This window comes from Phascolarctos cinereus, unplaced genomic scaffold (assembly GCF_003287225.1).
Source record: "Phascolarctos cinereus isolate Bilbo 61053 unplaced genomic scaffold, phaCin_HiC Scaffold_3;HRSCAF=262, whole genome shotgun sequence".
In the NCBI taxonomy this organism is placed as follows: domain Eukaryota; kingdom Metazoa; phylum Chordata; class Mammalia; order Diprotodontia; family Phascolarctidae; genus Phascolarctos; species Phascolarctos cinereus.
Window position 1 is genome coordinate 93,182,381 of NW_027555736.1, and position 22,821 is coordinate 93,205,201.

Consider the following 22,821-nt stretch of genomic DNA (forward strand, 5'->3'; position numbering starts at 1 on the left):
TGTATATATATACACATATATACATATATATACATACACACATATGTATGTAATACATACATATGCATATTTATGTATACATGAAGGAACTGTGCTATTTGGTGGGGATACAAAGAAAGGTGACAACATAATCCCTGACTTCAAAGGGGTGCACATTCAAATGTGGGAAACCACATTCAAATAGCTATGTATATATAACATGTAGTGTGTAAATGGATTATTTTCTTCAAAGGAAAAATCTAGGGATGTGTAGGGGTGAGTGGAACTGGGAAAAGCTTCTCATAGGAAATGGGCTTTGAGTTAAGTCTTAAAAAAAAAAACTAGGAAAGCTAGGAATCAGAGATGAAGAGGGCAAACATTCCAGGCATGGAGGACAGCCATAATTCAGATATAGCACAATAGAGTCATGCAAAACATTTTTCTTCATGTATTGATAAATTAAATTGTTTAGTTTACTCACTTGTTAATTAATGAAAGGATGAAAAAATATTCTATCAACAAATTATTTGCATTGGCATTATTTGGACATTGCTTAACTCTTGATAGCTGGAACTTAATGCTTTATGTGAAAATGAGTAGTCGAAGCAAATGATGGGTATGCGCATTGCTACGTGTGTGTGTGTGTGTGTGTGTGTGTGTGTATGTGTGTAGAATTTAACCTCTCATCAATATACTTGAAAATGGTGCTCCCTGACACTCACCCACTAGGATCATCATCAAATATGTCCTTATTAACTTCTTATTTCCTCCAACTGCTCATAAATCTCTAGGTAATGCATACTTCCTCATCAGTGTCACTCCTATAGATAATCTGCCTATTTTTCTATTTCTTTCCACTGAACTCAAACTTTTCTTGGCCTTTTTTTTCCTCTTCTACTAAATCTCTTCCATTATTGTCTATCATATTCCACAACCCACTAGGTAATTTCATATCAGTCATGATTTCATCTCTTTAAATATCATCTTCTCTAAGAAGTCAGGTGGAATGGTGACAAAGTGGTAAAATCAGCAAAAACAACAGAAAAAATGCTCACCTTCCCTTTATGCTAATGATATAAACCTAGAAAGTATAGATATTACAACTGTTTTCATTAAGTCTGGACAAGGCAGTAAAAAATAAAGATAGTGGCATTACTTAAATGAATAATGATCACCAATCCATGATGATAAATGGTGATTTCCAAAATCATCATCTTAGCAAAATGCCAGGAGATAATTTGGGAAATTCAATAAATGTTCAGGTATAGTTCTAGAACAAACCCTTAATTTAAAATAAGTTTCTCCACGAAAAATTACAATGAAAATAAGGAAGATATTAATGATGAATGAATACAATGTGCAGTTTAACATTTGCCATTTATTACGACAGGAAATAATGATTTCACTTTAACACGCTTTTAGAAAGCATTGAGAGCTAGCAGAACATCTTCTCTTACAGTTTCTTTGCTAAAGAAATTGTACCTGCAGAAAAAAATGGACTATTAAGTATAATTATCTTATTACCTTCATAAATAAGCATGTTTAGAGCTATCTCACAGCATTTTATATTTCTCCTAAGCCTTTATAGTTTTACTCTAGTAGTTTGAGTAAGTTATATTTCTTTATTCGAATATAAACCCCTTTATCGTAGGAATTAAAGCTGGAGGAAACAGTAGGATATAAACCACACTGAGGTCAAGAATTATGCCTGGGATAGTGCCTTATACATTGTAGATGCTTAATAAATGCTTGCTTGATTGGATTGAATCTATTCTACCCCTCTCATTTTACTATTACTACTACAAACTATTACTACTACAACTAACTAATATTTATATAGTACTTGCTGTTTCCAGGCACTTAACAATAACTTCACTTCATCTTCATAACAACCTTGGGAGGTAGGTGACTGTTATTATCCTTATTGTACAGATGAGGAATCTTAAACATACGCTAAATGACTTCCCTAGGTTCACACATCTGGGTGTCACTGTGTCACCGAGTTGCCCCCTATGAGCACCATGAAGCCCTGAGATTCAGTAACTCCTTTAAGCTCACATATGTAGCAAACATTTTGCATCCTTTAAAGCATTTAATTAAGAGCCTTGATCATAGTAGGTACTCAAGAAATGCTTTTTTATAGTGTCTTAAAGCATAAATACAGATGACTGGGTTTACTAAGATTGCCAGCTTACCTTGTACTCTATCTGGGAAAAAACTAAAATGGACAGAGAAAAAAGGTTCTAGAATTGAAGCCACTCTTGTGAGAAGTGGGGAGGGTACTGGATGTTTCAAAAGAGCTAATTTTTAAGTTTTGCATCAAGTACGTCTAGCTGAGGACCTTCCAGTAACTTCAAGAAGTGCAAGGCCCAGAGGAATGGGAACAGGTATTGTCTATGTATTTTAAAATATTGCCAGCTGTTTAATGTGGCATTTGAGAAACTAATTTGACCACAACACTTATAGGCTTTAAAGATACTGACAGAACCCATAATCAGTCAATCCAAAAATCAAGCATGTATTTAGCACCTACTACATGGCAGGCACAGTATTAGATGCTGGTCAAGGAAATCTAGGGGTATGGAATGCTTCCAGAATAAAGGGAATGTCAAGAATATTTTAAAGAAAAAATGGAAATAAGCCTATTTTTTTTCATTAAAAATACCTCAGGTAATAAGTCTGTTGGGTACATAATTTTGTATGTAATTTTCTAGAGAAGAAAATATTGCTAGCCTCAAAATACTGTCCTCGAACCCTCATGCAGTTTGGGTGCTGAATACCAGGATTCTATGGAACACCATTTGGGAAACTGAATTTGAGCACAATACTGCATATTTCCTGAAGTTCCTGCTCTGTGAGGACAGTTAGCATGATCAATTCAATTTAACAATTAAATCAGTCAGCCTTTATTAAACACCTACTATGTACTCTATGCAAAATCTTTTATTAAATACTGGGGTTACAAAGAATAGTTAAATCATTAAGAAGCTTTAATCATTCTTGCATTCTCTTCTAGCACCTTGTCCAGCATTTAATAGGCACTCAGTAAATATTTACTAAATGTCAAATAAATATATGAAGTAGCACAAGAAACCAGTCCACAGCACAACATTCCTTTCCTACTTCTATTGTTTTTCTATGTTTAGCTTTTCTCATATTTTAGCTCAATAGCAGTACTTGAACTATACTAGACATTTCCAAAACACATAGAATAGGATTATCTTGGCCCAGAAAGGATGGAGGAAGAAATTGGTACATGACCATTAAGTGAGTTTCCTTATTAGTAACCAGGCATTTACCACACAACATTAATTCAAACATGGTCATTTTTCAATAACAACATTAATGAATTACAGCCAAACTCTAAGATAACATGGTATAACTTTACTATATTATTCAGTCAAAAGTGCTCTTCATGGTATTTATCACATTGTTCTATGGAACTAACTGCCATCTATGATACCATTTCCCTTAACTTTATGTTTTCCTAGAACCAGTTGAATGTTTACTGCTTGTACAATGTTGTAAGTTCATTCACCTATCTGAGCCTCAGTTTTCTCATCTGTACAATGAGACTTGGATTAGGTGATTTCTAAGGTTCCTCCTCTCTCTAAACTCTGTGATTCTCTACTCCTTTGAAGTACATTAGGTAGGGACCTACTAAAATAATTGGAATTTCATGAAGGTAGAATCTCAGGGTCAAACTCTGACCTTTTCATGGACTTTTATTGGATGACACAATACCAACCACAACATCTTTACAACTTCAGTTTTCCTAAAGGAAGCTGTCACCTCATGAAATATTTTACCTATAAGCTAATAGTAATATGAGAAGGCTACTGAAACAAATCTATCTCAAAGTAGATTTTCTGGGTCAGCATAATACAGCTATGCCTCTGTATACTTCCTATCTTTCTTGGTTCACAATAAAAAAGACTTACGTTTGTCCATCAGAAGTTTCTACAGTGATCATTGATGCTCCTACTGTGGGCAAGGTTGGATTGATCACATTGGCGTTCCAAAGAAATTTACCTCTTTGAATTGTTCCAACATTGAAATCTGAATCAATCTCGTTAGTATGTGTAGAACCTGGTTTTAGGCTTTCGCTTGAAATAGAAGTAGATAACAAATTCAAGTACAGGAATCTCTACACATATATTTACTTATGAAATCTATATATGATGCATATGTTTCTAATTAAATAGTGTTTCCAATATATTAAGCAAAGGCAAAAAAATACACAAACATAGTTGTAATTTATGCCCCAAACACCTCATAGTATTTTAACATGTTTTAGTCACAACTTTCCCCTACAATTTAATAAATGATGAGCTCATTAAATCTTTTTCCTCCGTCAGTTGTGTTAGCAGCATAGTTATTTACTGCTTATAAATAAACACCTGGTGACAAGAAGAAAAAAATCATTTTATGAAATAAGAATAAATGATTTGCCCAGTAAGTAGCAATGCACCAAAGTTAGAAAGCAAATCGTGAAGTCAATTTCAGAGTGTGAAATTCAAAATGAAGTCTTCTGATTAACTTCATTAAATATACATACTAATACTAAATCAGTTTTCATAATAATGAAAATATAACAGTAATTTGGTTAAAACATATTTATATAAAGAAATAATTCCAACGTGTAAGATATTTGATAATATTGAACTCACTTGTAAATATTATACTGCCTGCTATTTCCATTACTTCCAAACAAAGAAACTATTACTGTTCCAGCAACCTTGGTTCCAGACAATGTGACAGCTACCTTATAACTCCAACCTATAGAGGAATATAGAAATATGAAGACACAAATATATTAAATCTCTCTCTCTCTCTATCTCTCTCTCTCTCTCTCTCTCTCTTATATATATATGTTTTCCTAGAACCAGTTGAATGTTTACTGCTTGTACAATGTTGTAAGTTCATTCACCTATCTGAGCCTCAGTTTTCTCATCTGTACAATGAGACTTGGACTAGGTGATTTCTAAGGTTCCTCCTCTCTCTAAACTCTGTGATTCTCTACTCCTTTGAAGTACATTAGGTAGGGACCTACTTAAATAATTGGAATTTCACGAAGGTAGAATCTCAGGGTCAAACTCTGACCTTTTCATGGACTTTTATTGGATGACACAATACCAACCAAAACATCTTTAAAACTTCAATTTTCCTAGAGTAAGCTATCACCTCATGAAATATTTTACCTATAAGCTAAAGGTAATATGAGAAGGCTACTGAAATAAATCTATCTCAAAGTAGATTTTCTGGGTCAGCATAATACAGCTATGACTCTTTATACTTCCTGTCTCTCTTGGTTCACAATAAAAAACACTTATGTTTGTCCATCAGAAATTTCTACAGTGATTTTCCTACTGTGGGCAGGGTTGGATTGATCACATTATTTTCCCAAAGAAATTTAACCCTTTGAAGTGTTCCAACATTGATATCTGAATCAATCTCATTAGTATGTGTAGAACCTGGTTGTAGACTCCCCCTTGAAATAGAAGTAGATAACAAACTTAAGTACAGGAATTCTACACATAGGTTTACTTATGAAATCTACACATGATACATATTTTGCTAATTAAATAGTGTTTCCAATATATTAAGCAAAGGCAAAAAATGCACATAGTTGTAATTTATGCCCCAAATACCTCATAATATTTTGACATGTTTTAGTCACAACTTTCTCCTATAATTTAATAAACAATGACCTCATTAAATCTCTTTCCTCCATCAGTTGTGTTAGTAGCATAATTATGCTTATAAATTAAACACCTGGTGACAAGAAGAAAAAAATCATTTTATGAAATAAAAATAAATGATTTGCCCAGTAAGTAACAATGCACCAAAGTTAGAAAGCAAATTGTGAAGTCAGTTTCAGAGTGTGAAATTCAAAATGAAGTCTTGAGATTAACTTCATAAAATATACATACTAATACTAAGTCAATTTTCATAGTAATGAAAATATAAACAATAATTTGGTTAAAACATATTTATATAAAGAAATAATTCCAACACATAAGATATTTGATAATATTGAACTCACTTGTAAATATTATACTGCCTGCTGTTTCCATTACTTCCAAACAAAGAAACTATTACTGTCCCAGCAGCCTTGGTTCCAGACAATGTGACAGCTACCTTATACCTCCAACTTATAGAGGAATATAGAAATATGAAGAAACAAATCTCTTAAATATATAAATGTATATGGAGGGAAAGAAATAGAAATTTTAATAAAATTAATTTAGATACCAGCAATGTGTAATGCATAATAATTTTGTTAGAGAATGCATGACTCTTATTGGATACAAATTTTTAACTAATTCCTTTATTTGTAAATTTTCACTTCATACTAATAAAATAAATTCAAACTAAAGGCAGAAGAGGACTTTTCTAAGTGATTAGGCATTGACTACTTCTTCATAATGTTTGCAACTTCTGTTTGGCAATACTTCTGTTAAAGAACTTTTTCACTGTGATATAATGGGGGCCTAGCATAATAATATTTAATATTAACTTACCCAATTTTTATGCATCTCTACAAGATAAAAGGTGGAAGAAACCCAAGTGAAATTCTAATCTAACCCCTTCACTTTTGTAGATGAGCACCTTATAATCTTATACAAATGTGAGCTCTTCTAAGAAAATCAGAGCTTGGAGAATAATGATAATAGCTAATATTTTTTATAGCCCTTGAAAGTTTGCAAATTGCTTTACACATAGTATCTCATTAGTTACTCAAAATAACCTATGAGGGAAGTGCTATTCTTATCCCTATTTGCCAGAAGGAGAAACTGAGACTTAGTGAGATTAGATGACTTGTCCAAGGTCAAACTCAGATCTTCTGATTTCATCTTCAGCATTCAATCTACTCTGGTCTTGCCCAAATTCATGCTGTTAATTAGCGACAAAACCAGCCCAAGACTTGAGGTCTGTTGACTCTTTGTCCAGTATTTTTTTTCCATTCTCCTGTTCCTTACATTTTATTACTACATATTTATGACTTGGGATTTCTGCTTTCTTAAAATAGCATTTCTTTTTAAATAGTCTATAATTGATATTTTTCATTAAATTAATCTGTCCCCTGACTCAATCTGCAATTTTTCCAAATTTGTAAATTTCATATTAAAAATGTTATGTCATCTATGGTTACTTCACCAACTTGCAGCTCGCTATCATGGTGCTTGACAGTTTATGAAATGTTTTCCCCACAAAACAAACTTTGTGAAGAGTATATTTATCCCCATATTAGAGATGAGAAAGCCAAGGCTTTGAAAGTATAAGGTGTTTGACCAAGATCACATATTAATATAAACAGCTAGCAGAGCCTGGAATTCAATCTCGCTTCCTATCGGGACTCTAAGCCCAGTACTCTTTCAACTGTATAATATGATTTGAAGATCATAAATTCAGAGCTGGAAGGGACTTTAGAGGCCATCTTGTTAACACTCTCATTTTCCAGATGAGGAAAGTGAGAGTCAGAGAGATTAATGGATTTATGCAGAGTCACCCACCTAGGAAGGATCAGAAGTGGGAATTGAACCTAGATCTTCCTGACTCCAAGTTCCTCACTCTATATACTCTGCCACACTATCTCAACATGGCTCATCTACACAGCACGTCAATCCTGCTAGGACAGTGTGAGAGCAAAATTGTGAAGTAAAGTTTTCTCACACATCTTTGGCCTATTGGGTCTTTATCCTCTCCTCCCTTCTTTCATTTCCTGGCAAGAACACATAGAAATAATGGCACATTCCACTATGTGTAGCTATTCTAAGATCCTTTATATACTCCCATCAATGAATAAGCTGTTATTACAACTCATAGAGTTCATCTTTCAGGAGTTATTGCGTAAGCAGCATAAAAAGAAAAAAAAATGCCTGACCAGAGGTATAGGGACCCATGGCCCCCGAAGTCCTCAAGTGTAGCTCTTTGATGGAATCCAAACTTCACAGAACAAATCTGTGAATCTGTGAAATTTGGATTCAATCAAAGGGCCACACTTGAGGACATAAAGGGCCACATGTGTCCTTGACGCCCCAGCTTCACCACCCCTGAACTCCAAAATGTTTTTTCTTAATATTCACAAAGAAAACATGGGTGCATGTTTAAAGGCATGTGCCAATGTATCAACTACAGAAACTAGGAAATTTATTTAGTGAAACCTATGGATATTTGGCAATCTATTTCAAGAAGCATCTGAAAGAAGAGGTCCATTTCTGCCTCCAACACATTTAACGGTGGACTCATGCTTTGCTGTCATCCTGATTCCTCAGCCCAGGGAAAATCTACCTCCTCTAAATTGGCCATCAGTATCCAGGAGTCATCTCCTAAATACAGTCATTCCCTTCCTTTTCCTGTATGTACTGGAGGCAATAATATTTTCACAAAACTTTGAAAATGAGGAAAGTCAAATGGAAACTTACGAGCAAAATTACTGGCATCCCCAGTGTTGAGATAAAGACCTGTCCCACTGAGGTCGTTTTACCAGCAAATCTGTCAGCATAGTGGCCCATCTGTGGTCACCCTCCAGATGGACAAGGAAAGCACTTATTCTGATGAAAATACATAAATGGTTAATGAGAACATGTTATCTTTCCAGTTTTACCTCTCTACAGTTACCCCATCAATTACCTAAAAAGTAAATACAATTCTGGTACTTTCATAACAGTTGAGAAAAAATAATCTTACATTTAAAAATATATGGAACACCTATCTTATCCTGCAGACTAAGTCCGTATAATATAATAGGTGTTCTCTGAACTGGTAGCTTAAATCGAATGATGAAGGCAGTTTTAAACAAACATGTACTAATGAGTGTTAGCATAACCTAACAACAGAATGTGGAATTCTGACTTTCCCTTCCCCCACCCAATAAGCATAGATGGCATTTATATAGCACATAGAGATTGCCAACTGCTTCACACATGTCATTTCCTTTGGTCCTTACAACACAACCTGTAAGGTAGGTCTGATTATTATTCCCATTTCACAGGTGATGAAACTGAGGCTGAGAGATTTAATTAGTTGCCTTGGGTCACATCACTAGTAGCTTTCTGAGGTGGAATTGGAACTCAGGTGTTTCTGACACCAAGTGCAGTACAGTGTCTATTGTGACAGAACTACAAACTAGAACTTGAGATGTTTTTCTCTGTTAAATGACATTCAGCACTGATCATTTTTAGAATGAGCATTTGTATGAACGAAAGAAAGGCTAGTTTTTAAAAGTAATTGAGTGTACCTTATCAGTACTTGGGATCCAAGATCACAACACAAAAATACTCACTAGATACCTGAGAAAACTTTTTTTTCTATTATAAGGAATCCAAAGCTCTGTGTATACTATGCTACAACTCTAGACAAAACTAAAAAGTCCAATCTGTTATCAGGATGTTTAGATAATCCATATTTTTGGAAAATTTTCTGATTTTAATTACATTTTTCAGTTCGAAAGTAAATAGATACTAGCTCAGATTTCTGTACGCTTTCTTCTTTTCAAAAATGGCTCCCAAAGAAAGTTTCCCAAATGACCCTAAATGAAATAAATACTTTACCAGTGTCCATAAGGGAAGGAAGGATGAGGCAATCATTAGGGTACTTTAAACCAAAGTGAAAATTTCATATTTCCCCTAAAAATGCTAATATTATTGTGTGATTAAAATTGGGTTCATATGACTTAAGGTAGAATCATCATGTAGCAACATTCATTCAACATACAGTGTGTGTAGAAAACAATATTAGAAATCAGTAAATGCTAGGGCTAGAAGGGTCTTAGAGAATCTGGCCCACTTTCCTCATTTTCCAGGTAAATAAATTGGAACCCTACAGACAATATTGTAGATCACATAGTGTCAGAATTGGACCAGAATCCAGGTGATCTAATTTCTAGTTCTGTGCTCTTTCCACTATATCACCATGTTCTGATGAATTCTACAGAGATTTGGGGGGATGGGAGACTCGGGTATACTCCATCTCCTTGTTCTGAAGGATTGAAGGAACTGAGGGTATTTATTGTGGAGAAGAAGAGTGACAGGAGCCACCTGATAGCTGTCCCTAGAACTGTAGTGAGAAAGGTATCAGAATTATTCATTGGGCCCCAGTGGGCAGAACCAGGAATTACAGGAGAAGTGGAAACAGGCTTCATGTCAGTAAAAAAAAAAAAAATTACTGACAATTAGAGGTCCAATAGTGCAATGGGCTGGTGATGAGCCCCACCCCTCTGATGGAGTACTTTAAAGGCCCCTAAGTGGTCACTTATCAGGCATTGTGTAATAAGGATTGTTTCAAATATAGTTTGTACTAAATAGCCTCTAATGGTCCTTCTTCCTTTCAGGTCTGTTATTCTTTGTAGAGAAATACCTTTTTTCTTATTCTTGACATGTAATTTCATTTATAAGAAAGCTCATGGTAAGGAAATTCCCTCTATCAAAGCAGATCAGTACCTTTCCAGAGTACTGGAAGCTAAGCTACCTGACTAAGGGCAAGCTAATGGTGTGCCAGGAAAAGATCCCAACTTTTTGGACTTGGAAACCAAGTTCTCTACGCTATTTGCAATGTTGATTCTCATGGTAAGCAGTAACTTACTGCCTGAAAATCTTTGTAAGAAGCACAGGGGTATCCAGAAAAGCCATCTGGGTTGAGGATGCTATCTGCATAATACTTGTAACTTCATAGGTGATTGATTACATGCTGCAAAATCTCAAGTTCCTGTGAAAGTAGATGGGATCATACAGAAGGGCACTGTATTATTTTTTTGATCCAAAATTATAATTGTAAATTTATGACATTTAAATAAGTCATACACTTCATAGATCATGGTTGACCTTTAAGGACATGCCACACTTTAAAAAAAAAAAAAGAATAATGTATGTTTTGTGATTCTCAGCTATCACTATGTGCTGTCAGACCATGATTATCACTTCATCAATATATGGAGCTCCTGGGAAGACAGCTTCACTACCAATGGTGATTGGCACATTCTTTTCCACTTAGAGGGAAAGCTGGGCTACCAAGAAAGTCAGTGACTTGCCCAGCATCATACAAATAGTACTTGTCAGAGGTAGGATTCACTCAAGATCTCCCTTACTCTGAGATCAGTTCTCTAACCATTAGGCCACTGTGGCTCTCAAAAGGAGTTAATGGTTACAAAAATGGGGCCAAATCTACATAGTAGGGGGAATTTATTTTGAGGTATAAAGGATATGTTTGAGTTCTGTAGCTTATTAAAGGACAAGCTAGACTGACCCAATGAAAATCTTTCACAAACCATTTCCTGTCATAACTATCCACCTCCATTCTAGAAGGGAGGTCTCATACAACAGTAGGGTACTATGGAACAGACTTTAAAATCCATAGTTTTATAGAAGAATAAGGCAAGGTGTTGGTTAGACAACTTGGTAGGTTTGGCGAGATGGTAATATGCATTTTACTAGTACCTTTTGCTATATGCTGAATGGATTTACCTTCCCAGATTCTGTTTATATCTACAATCTGAGAAAGAATACTCCTCTGACATCCAGGCATTTCCTCTCCTCCATTTAGGAAGAAATCGAGGTGTCCCACAATTTGACTTGTTCCAAAACCTAAAACATTCGAAACAAGTGTTAAATGGGTTTGAATGCATTGCCAAAAACTTAATTATGGCTGGTCATAGTTGCAAGATTCAAGTGGAAGGACTTACCTAGGTTATGGATGGTAGGAGCAGCATCTCTGTGAACGACATCAACAAACAAGGCATCACTGGGATCTTCTGGGGTCCCTTCAAACAAGGCTCAGCAGGATCCAAACCTGGAAGAAATATTCTTGCATTTTGGTTATATTCTTTTATCCCATGTAACATAAGCCATTATCAAGTGGTAGCAAAGGCATGGTGTATAGAAAGCTAACCACCAAGCAGGAAGACCTGGGCTCTATTCTTCCCTTTGATGTGGAATCTGTCACACTGGATGTGTGACCCTGGGCAAATAAGTTAACCTCTCCATGTTTTAGGCAATTCTCTAAGACTATAAAAGGCAGAGAAGGTGCTGACCAGAGTTTGTAGAAGAACTTCCACATCCAAGAATTCTCTATCAGTGAAATCACAGGTCTAAGCCATACCCTTAAGAATTTTTACAGAAAACTTCTGTAGATTTATGTACTTTCATTTGGTGATTTATGCAATAACAATGGTGATGATAACATAATAGTTCACAATTAAGTAGTGCTTGAGGGTATATAGTACCTTTCCCTTACCACATTCTTTCAAGATATGTAATTTGAGTAACTATTTTCTCTGTTCTGAACATTAGGAAACTGAAGCTAAGAAGGTTAAGAGTCTTGCCCCAAGATCTTATGGGTATATGTATGTATACGGTAATTGTGGGAAAAGATAGTTTGAACTTCTTATTATTTTTAGAATATCACTGCCTCTTTTGTTGCCATCTATGTTATAGTAGGAATTTTCTGAGCATCACAGAATTTACTACTTGGTTTCAATTCATAGAGGGCAGCGATAACCAGTTTTAGAACTGTCAGCCATTGCATCATACCACAGTGGTGTGCTTGAGGGGAATAGAGGTATGGGGTACTTTTAGCCTACCAAGAGAAGTTCAGGCTTTATTGAGAATTTGTCTCCTTTAACTAAACCCTCTGAAAATACAGGATAATTTTTTTTTCTTCTAAATACCTCTACTAGGTGGTCAAAATACAAATACAAAATGCAGATTCTTCAGATGATCCCTAAGTTTTGCTGCTAAGTTTGTCAAAAGAAGGGAAGAGATAAAAGTCCAAACTAGCTTGTTAGTCAATGTTCCCTAAAAATTTCATCTCATATCAGTGATAAGATTAGCTTTGTGAGGTAAAATAATTATCAGAGGACAGAAAATGTAGTCAGAACCAAACTCTCTTCAAACAAAATACACTATTTTTTATACATGTTACCTATGATGCTCATAGCAGGCAAAATTAAGGAACATTTTAATATTTTCCATAACACTTAAAGATCACCAAGTTCCCATCATATTCATCCTCATGTCTTGTTTATATCATGGCAACATTAGCACAAAGTTGCAGGTTTCACCATTTTAATCCTACCTGTAACTCGTCCAGTGAGATCATTTGACCTTCTCCCAGCCTCTCCAGCAATATGTGATCCCAGACTGTGACCAATGATGTGGACATTGGAAAGAGAGTATCCAAGCTTGGTCTGATGAGAGAAAAGGCCTTCAGAAATGGCTAGATTGGTATTAGTGACACGTTCATGATAAACTCCTGGAGAGTCTTTACTGAGAGTGACTTCTCACTTGCCTTCAACAGAGAAATGATATTTCTAAGTTTTCAGGGAGGGCTAATACTAAAGTTTTAATGGTTTATGGTTTTTATTCTGTACCTGTTTCCTTAAGCAACATGTCTTTATGATTCTTTAGTTATGTTATCGAGAAGGGTAAGATTTGATATTAAATCCACCATGTAGAATTATTAGAAACTGGGGTAAATTCAGGAGGACCTGAGTTCCAATCCAACCAGAGACACTTAACACTTACTAGCTAGGTGACCCTGGGCAAATCACTTAACCCCATTGGCTAGCCAAAATAAAAAATTATTCTAAGCTTCCCAAAGCAAAGATTTGGAATAGGAAGCGATAATGAAGAATTACCTGGGCATGTACAGTTTGAGTTTAAGATAATTCTTGTGTCTTTTGGTGATAAGGTACATAGGTATAGGATTACAGATTTAGTGATGGAAAGGCCCTCAGAAGTCATCCAGTCCAACATTTTCTTATTAAGAAATGGAGACCCAAAAAATTGACCAGCTTAGGCTCATGCAAGGAAGGTAAATACTACAGCTGGGATTTGAACCAGGTCCTCAGACCTTAATCAAGTATTACTTCCACTGTGCCCCACTGCTTCCCAACATTTCCTAGAAGCTGATAATGACATATGCACAAATAATTTGACCCTTGATAACTGTCTAGGCATCATAGTTTTAAAAATTAGCAAAATTAAATTAACCAACTGGTGAAAATCCATTGTAGGAGATTGGGTATGGGATGTGTCAAATCAAAAAGGTTACTTGATTTATTTCTTAAAACTGAGCTCAGCAGGCAATTTAGTCAAAATGGAAAAATAGGTCTGTGTTCATAATAATGCTAAAAACAGCATTCATACAGTGCTTTAAAGTTTGCAAAGCAATGAACAAATATTGTTTCATTTTATCTGCACAGCAACCCAAGGAAGTAGATGCTATTATTACTCATACATTATAGATGGGGATTACAGATGGGGAATTACATGAATTACAGATGGAGAAACTGAGGCAGGGAAAAGTTAAGTGACTTACCTAGAGTCACATAGCCAGTAAGTATCTGAGGCCAGATTTGAACTCAGTCTTCCTGACTCAAGATCTAGCACTATATCCACTGAGCTGCCTTCATCTTTGCAGACAAAAACCCAAATGCAGACACACTCCTGTTCTCTTTTGGTCAACCAAAACAAACTAAAACCTCTTTATAGAAAGGTTGATGATGACCTCTTACTATTGTATGAGCACAGCATTCAGAGGACAATGGATGGAGAGTATGAAATAATGTGAAGACGCCTAGTTACCTTGAGATAATCCACAAAATAGGGTATTTCAGCCGCTACTACTCAAACATTTTGTGAGGCTTGGGTTGTATAAAGTCCATGAACCCTGTTTCCAGTCCACACAGATGCAGTTTATCTCTGCCACTTAAAACAAATTCTAGAGCAAATACAACAGAAATAATTAAATCTTCAAGGGAGTGTTAGAACATTCATTTTTTAAAGATTTTTTTTTTACTTATCACTAACAAGAATAATGAACTTCACTTTCTATATGGCCTGTTCAAGATATGAAGAAATAGATCAATTAACAATAATAAAAACATTTCCAGATACTGTGTTACTGAATTACCACTCTTTGACATTTAACTTTCCCAACTCTTAATTTGCTCTTGCTGAAAACTGGTATCTGAAATTCAGCAAAGATTCTGCTTAGAGGTTCCATTACAGTAGTGGTGAAAACTACATCATGGAAAACTACAAGAAGAATGATATTCAATATATTGCTATTGTTATCAACAGTAGGGATAGGTCTGTGTACAGAGTTTTTCCCTGGCAGGCCCTTTAGAGATGAGTATAATTGGTAAGTGAAAATGTTTGTTAGTTTGTTTTAAAATATCTTGTTTTCAAAGAAACTAAAGAGATTTTTTGACAAACCCATATAATTATCTTTTTTTTTTCTTTTTTTGGTGAGGCAATTGGGGTTAAGTGACTTGCCCAGAGTCAAACAGCAAGTGAGTGTTATCAGAGGCTGCATTTGAACTCAGGTCCTCCTGACTCCAGGGCCTGTACTCTATCCAATGCACAACCTAGCTTCCCCCCATATCATTATCTTTACAGATACATCACTGGAAGGGTATTTCACATGAAAAAATATCCTGCAGATATGGCCCTTCAAGGCATTTGTACATTCCTATAGAGCCATAACCAGCATGGGGCAAATGGGGCTTTGCTGCAAGGAGCTGATATCCTAGGTAGGAAGTGAAGCAGAATATGGGATACAATCACCTCTGGCTACAGTCCAGTAGCTATGGTCTCCTGTCCTGGAGACCAGCTTCCTCTCTCCCCACCCCTAGGCATAAGCCTGGCATACAAAAGTGCTCAGAATGTCTTTGTGTCTGCATAAGGATTAATGGTTTTTCTGTGTCGCTGGACCTCACCCTCTCAAATAAATTTGCCAGAGAAGTATTTGTTTAGTTACAGCTCTATTAATGACTCCTCTGTTCCCATCTTAGCTTCTTCACAGAAAGTTAGGGTTTCTGAGAACAGAGAAAATTAATGCAAACTGTTGTAGAATTGAAGTTTGCTGAATGCTTGACGAGGAGGCATTGAAGAAGAGAAAAAGAAAGATCTCTTGGCTCCTGACAGCCATGTCCCACCAGCAGAGGCTGCTCTCTCAAGCAACAAAGAAGAGTACCCCTGAACAAGAAACACTGAGAAGACTAGATATTCGTTCAACAGCCTTCAACCCTAATGTGCTTGGCTTTAGAAGTCTAGAACACAAACACTTAAGATCTGTCTCATTAGGAACCTTGCTACCTCAATCAAAGAGCCACTGCTCCTTGAGAATGTAGAGGAAAGTAAGAATTATAACCATTAGAGTAGTGCAAAATGAATATTAGGGCTGAAAGGAAGCAAGAATAATGCTACCTAGCATTTATATAGCATATTAAAGTTCACAAAACACTTTATGTATGTTAACTTCATTTTGTCTACACCACCTCTCCATTCTATAGAGGAAGAAACCAAGGCTAAGAAAAGTTAGTTGCCTTGTCTAGGATCACTCAGCTAGTGGCTGCCTAAGGTAGAATTTGCACTCAGATCATTCTGACTCTAATGTCAAAGCACTACCATTGTACCACCCAGCTCTCATAAACTGAGATCATCTAGTCAAGCACCTTACAATGGAATCAGGACAATGTGTGGTCATCTACTCTAGTCCCTTGATTTTATTGATGAGGAAACCAATGTCCAGAGAAACAAAAATGCCTCAAGAGCACACTCTTAGTAAAGAGCAGAACTGGAACTTGAACCCAAAAATTCTGACTACACATTCAGTGCTTGTTCTCCTTGCTCCCTCTCATATCGGTGAAGAAAATGAGAAGGAGAACTGGCAGATGACTTGGAAAAGGGCAACAAGCTAATAAATGCTAATGCCAGGATTAGACTCCCAAATCAGTGCTCTTTCCATGTATAATTCCTACCATGTTATAGGAAATGTTGTGTCTGTGATATTAGAACAAATTGAGGGTGTCAACAAATGTTGCTTTGTAGCTTGCATCCTCACTTGTAGGAAAAATGATTTTATAATGGTTTTCCTTTGTTGTTATCTAAATTTTCTCTCTCTCCAGTTTTCATTTACTTTAGAAAACTAGTGTAATTCATCATGTGTAAAAGCATGAAATGAGTAGATTGCAATAAGGCAGTTGACATCATCTACATGATTTATTGTATGGCCCTTCAATTAATTAAATTATAGCAAATGGCCAGGGGCCATCATGATGGCCCTACATATATTTGGTAATTAATAAATTCTAATCAATAATCCATGAAAATGAATTGAAATGAAGAGATTAGCCATAGGTTAAACCTCTGGAAATGTGTATAACCTGTAACTGATTTGGTCTGGGAGTTTTGTAGAAGAAAATGATCTCAGCACACACTTTCTGAAAGAGTGAGTGAATTAATCCAAGTGGCCATAATACTGTCTTTTTATTTCCTTGGACTACTGGAAACTGAATATATTTCATTAAAAGGTAAAATATTTTAATTCTCTTTTTATAATTTTTCTAATCAGAGGGAAACAATCATTTCTAGGTTTCAAACATTGAAACCAGAAGTAAAGATCAAATGGATGGAGGAGGTGTACATCTTTTGTTTTCAGTGAGAAGTCAATGAGCAGAAATCAAGGCTTATGGAATATTTTTGTCCTATGCCAAGTTAAATGTTTCATTTGGGAATGCAAGGCTAATGAGAAAACCTGAATAAAGACTAAGAGAGTATCTTTAGTTGCAACATAAGAGTATAATCAGAGGCAAAATGATAAGGTAGAAAGAATGTTGGTCAGGGAGTCAAAAGATCCTGCTTGCTACTTCCCTTACAAATTGGTCATAGGATCTCAAGTAGGAAGCATCAGAGTCAGAATTTGAACCCATTTCCTTTGATTCTAAGTCCCATGCATTTTCTACTGCACTTCACTGCTTTTTTTTGGGGGGGGGAATGTGAGCACAAAGGATAACATTTCATTGCTCAGTTCTTACATGTACAGAAAGAGCACAATAAAAAGTGTTTTATTCTCCTTATACTGTTGTTGGGATGAAGGGGCCCTGTAAAGATTAGTATAAGAGAATGAGAGGGTGGGGTTTACTACTGCTGTTATCCTACCTTGCATATGCTTGGCAACCAGTCTTCTTCATCTTTGTCTATGAAGCCATGAACAACAAATCGAGTTTGTCTATTCTTGTTGAAATTAGAGCTTTTGACAGTTGTCAAATTGTCTGGAAGAATTTCCTGTGTTAAGAAGAAAAAATTTGCTTATCAACCTCTGTATTTTCTGAAATATGATACTTTCGACAAGAGAAGAAAAGCTTGTGAGAAAGAGGTCTTCTTCATAGCTACATTGACACTGTTGCAAATCACAGTCTAATTGGTAAATACACCAGGACTCTGTCATCACATAGGAAATACAGTGTGAAACATAAGCTGTAATAATGGTAGTGAAATCAGTTTGAATGGGCAAAAATATGACCTGGAAAGAGGAAAAGTTGATCCTTATCTATTACATTTAAAGCAATTATTAATAGTTTAAATACAAAATATAGATCTTCAACTTATTTGCACAGTTCTTTGTTATGTGGTCTTCCCCACTGGACTCTGAACTCTTGGAAACTGGTTTTTTGTTTGTTTGGTTTGGTTTTTCCCTCTGTGTCCTTGGCACTTACCACAGAGCCTGGCACATAGTAGGTGCCTAATACATGCTTGTTGACTTCACTTGACTTGTCATAAGACAAACAAGTGACTCCTGGAAAAATTCAGAGTAAAGTAAAACTTGATCTTATTGATTTTTAAAAAGTCCCTAAAGTTTCCAACTGTTTTCTCTGGTGTGTCTTCACTGAGGAGCTAGGAAATCGAGACAGGCTATTATCTCCTTTAAATAATAAGCACAAGTCACAAATCTTAAAGTAATAGCATGACTTACTTGATAGTTGTTTGGGATTCATTGGTATACAGGAGAAAACGTGTGTTGATGTCTTGTGGAGACCAGGGGAGCACTTTAAAGGGTCTTTCCACAATGCCAGCTCATGGTATATCATCTGTAAAACATCCAACTCTTGGATAGCAAACTTCATCTCCTGTAATCCCCCAAAAAAGAACATCTCAGAGATAAATTAACCTAGAGGGCAGTTTTTTCCATCTTTCATTAATTTATTTTTATCAACAATCACTTCAATAAGCTTTTGAGTTTTAAATTTTTCTCCCCCTCCATCGCCACTTCCCTCCTCAAGACTGTGAGCAATCTCATATAGGCTACACAAATACATTCTTATTAAACACATTTTCACATTAGTGATGTTGTAAGTAAGAAGTAGAACCAATAGGAGGAACCACCAGAAAGATGAAACAAAACACAACAGAAGAAAAACAAACAGCAAATAGCATGCTTCAATCTGCATTCAAACACCATAGTTCTTTCTTTGGATGTGGATAACATTTTCCATCATGAGGCCTTTAGAGATGTCTTACATCCCTCTATTGCTAAGAAGGGCTAAGTCTATCAACGTTAGTCATCGCACAACATGGCTGTTACTGGGTACAACATTCTCCTGAATCTGCTCATTTCACTCAGCTTCAGAACATATAAGTCTTTCCAGGTTTTTCTGAACTCTTCTTGCTCATCATTTCTTATAACACAATAGTATTCCATTCCATTCATATACCACAACTTGTTCAGCCATTCCCCAACTGATGGACATCCTCTTAATTTCCAATTCTTTGGCACCACAAAAAGAGCTGCTATAAATATTTTTGTATATATGGGTTTGTTTACCATTTGTATTATCTCTTTAGGATATAGCCCTAGAAATGCTATTGCTGGGTCAAAGGGTATGCCCATTTTGATAGCCCTTTGGGCATAGTTCCAAATTGCTCTCCAAAATGGTTGGATCATTTCACAACTCCACCAACAATGCATTAGTGTTCCAATTTTCCCACATCTTCTCCAATATTACCCATTTTCCTGTTTTGTCATGTTGGCCAAGCTGATAGATGTGATGTGGTACCTCAAGAGTTGTTTTGATTTGCATTTCTCTAATCAACAGTGATTTAGAGCATTTTTTTTTCATTAGAGGGCAGTTTTGATGCATTCTCTGCTACATAGAAGGAGGACTTGTTAAAATAATGTTTTACGTTTTACTTTCCTCTCAAAGTCACTAAATGGTTATAAGTAACATCCATGTTTTTCTTTACTAAGTGCTAAAGACACAGTATTTAAAATACTCAAGTGCCTCATTCCTCTTATTGCCCCTGGTAAGATCTTACCCCAAACCCATTTTTTTTTGTTCCCACCATTTCTGTGGTGGGTCGACAGGCAATACAATCTGAAGAAAACACACCTTAGTCAATCAAGAAAGATATGTTGAGCACCTGCTATGTGACATGTACTGTGTTAAGTACTGCTAAGATACCTTAGTGCTCGCTGTGGTAGCCCAAACTATAGTCCCACCTGTGGGGGAGGGCTAACCTTGAAGGTTCTCCTGAGCTCAGAACTTTTAAGCTGCAATGGAACCAAACTGGCCTCAATATGTCAGGTTTTGGGGAGCAGGGAGTCACCAGGTTGCCTAGGGAGGGAGTGAAATGACCCAGGTCAGAAACAGTGTAGATCAAAGTTTTCATGTTGACCAGTGGTGATTACATGAGGCCAGTGAGTAACCCTTGGTCTTCCAACCTGAGAGACATAGGGAGATCCAACCTCAAAAAAATACAAAAACAGTACACCTTGATTAAAGGTAGAATGGAGCAGTAGAATAACCTTTGTCTTTTAAAGAAGTATTCTGACAACTTGCTTTAAAAAACATAAAGAATGGGCAGCTATGTGGCACAGTGGGTAAAGCACTGGCCCTGAAGTAAGGAGCACCTGAGTTCAAAGCCTGCCTCAGATGCATAACGCTCACTAGCTGTGTGACTCTGGGCAAGTCACTTAACCCCAATTGCCTCACAAAAAATAAGTAAGTAAGTAAACAAATAAATAAATAAATGAATGAATAAATAAACTTAAAGAAACATATAATTGTGATTTGTATTTTTTCGCTACCTGTATGACTCTGGACAAGTCACAGCAGCTCTGAACTTCAGTTTTCTTATTGTAAAATGGGGATAATAATAATACATAATTGGGGTGTTTGGGGGATCCAATGAGACAATATGTATTTCCAGCTGCCTACAGCACCTGTCAGATCAGTCCCTTAAATTCAACATGATTCCAACTGCATGCATCCCTTCCCTCCAAAAAACTGCCCCTCTTTTAACCTGTCAATTTCTGTTAATGGCAGCACAATCTTACCAGTCTCTGAACCTGGAAACCCAAAGTCATTTTGCATTTTTCTCTCTTCTTTATTCTCTACATCTAATCGGTTTACAAGTTCTATTGATTTAACCTCAATAGCATCTCTCACATCCTGCCCTTCATTTCTACTACTACTACAACCTCCCCGTCTTAAAGGCTTAATCACTTCTCAGTGGGACAATAGCGATACCTTTTAATGGGTCCATCTGCCTCCAGTCTCTCTGTTCTCTCTGTTGAAATCTTGGTAATGTAAATCTTTAAATTATGACTCTTATCAAACACCATCAGTGACTTCCCACTATCTGATGGATACAGTATAACATCCTTTTCTTTTAAAGCTCTCAAATGATACAATTCCATCATTCCTTTATAACTTTGCCTAATTCTATTAAATATCAATCCCTTTCATATACTCTTAGTCAAACTAGACTATTAATCATCCTCAGTGTCATCCTGTCTGCTTCACATATTGTCGGGAGTATACTGAGTAGAAGACTGGGCTGGGAGTCAGAAAGACTCAGACCCTTAGTCTGAGCTGTGTGACCTTGCAAAGTAATTTAAGTTCCCTGAGCCTCATTTAGGTAATTGTAAAAATGAGAAGGTTGAACTAGAAAACCTATTGAGTCATTTCAGTCTCTAGATCTGATTATACTTCCCTCAGGCTTCCCATTCTCTCCCTTACCTCTTATTTTCTTCAAGGCCCAATTCCAGTACTACTTCCTGAAAAAGTCTTCCCTAATTCTGCCAGCTGGATGTGATTTCCCTATCCTCAAATTTCTCATATCCCTATGGTTGGATCTCTCCCCTTAGCATATTCTACTTTGCTTTATAGCTATTTGGGCACATACCTCATCTTCCTTGCTCCATTCTAAGTCCTTAGGGGAATGCACTATGTTTTCTTCCTCTCTGTATATACAGTGTTTGGTACACAGTTGGCATTCAGTACATTCCTGTTGAATTGTGCTGAACAGCAAAGCACTGTACAAGTGGGAACCAACAGGTTCTTCCATTCTGTGTGAGGGACAGAAATGCTCCCAGCTCTAGTCAGTGTTGAACATTCACTTGACAGCTTAAATTTTATCCATGACCCAAAAAACTTTCATCCCTTGGGCCCAACCAAAACTTCGGCCCATGTGGCACTCAAAATGAAGGAGATGCAGGCTCAGCATGTAAGGAAGTCAAATCTGAAGTTCGCATAATTCTGGGCTCGAACATTACAATGTCGGTGGGCTCCCCCAAAGAAAAAATGTTCAGTGTTGGCAAAGTTACCTGAAGTTAAGGTTAGAACACTATGGCATGGGATATTTATTTGTGGCCATCCTGTGATTCCATGAATGTAGAGACATTATTGTGAGGCATTCCCTCAACAATGCAGATTAACCCCTACTCTGCAACTTAGTCTTAGACAGCTACCTAGAGCACAGAGAGGTTAAGTTACTTGCCCACAATCAATGCAGCCAGTATATACCAGGGGTGAGACATGAACCCAGCTTTCCTGGTGTGTAGGCTGGCTTTCAATCTATTCTATCAGACTGTCTCTATATAGAAAATAATTCTGAACCATTTCACAGACTGACACTCACAAGAGGCCTACATGTCCAATACTGACAGAAATATGGTTTCTTACCTGCCACTGTGCCCAATAGCAGAGAGATTGTCCAAATTAGCAGCATCTAAATAAAGCCAAATACATAGGTGAGTCTTGGGAAAGAAACAACA

At 36.4% G+C, this 22,821-nt stretch overlaps 1 pseudogene; it reads right to left on the reverse strand.

Annotated features, from left to right (window-relative positions):
• Positions 1–1,397: 1,397 nt before the first annotated feature.
• On the reverse strand, positions 1,398–22,775 carry LOC110209607 (pancreatic triacylglycerol lipase-like; annotated as a pseudogene).
• Positions 22,776–22,821: the final 46 nt, after the last annotated feature.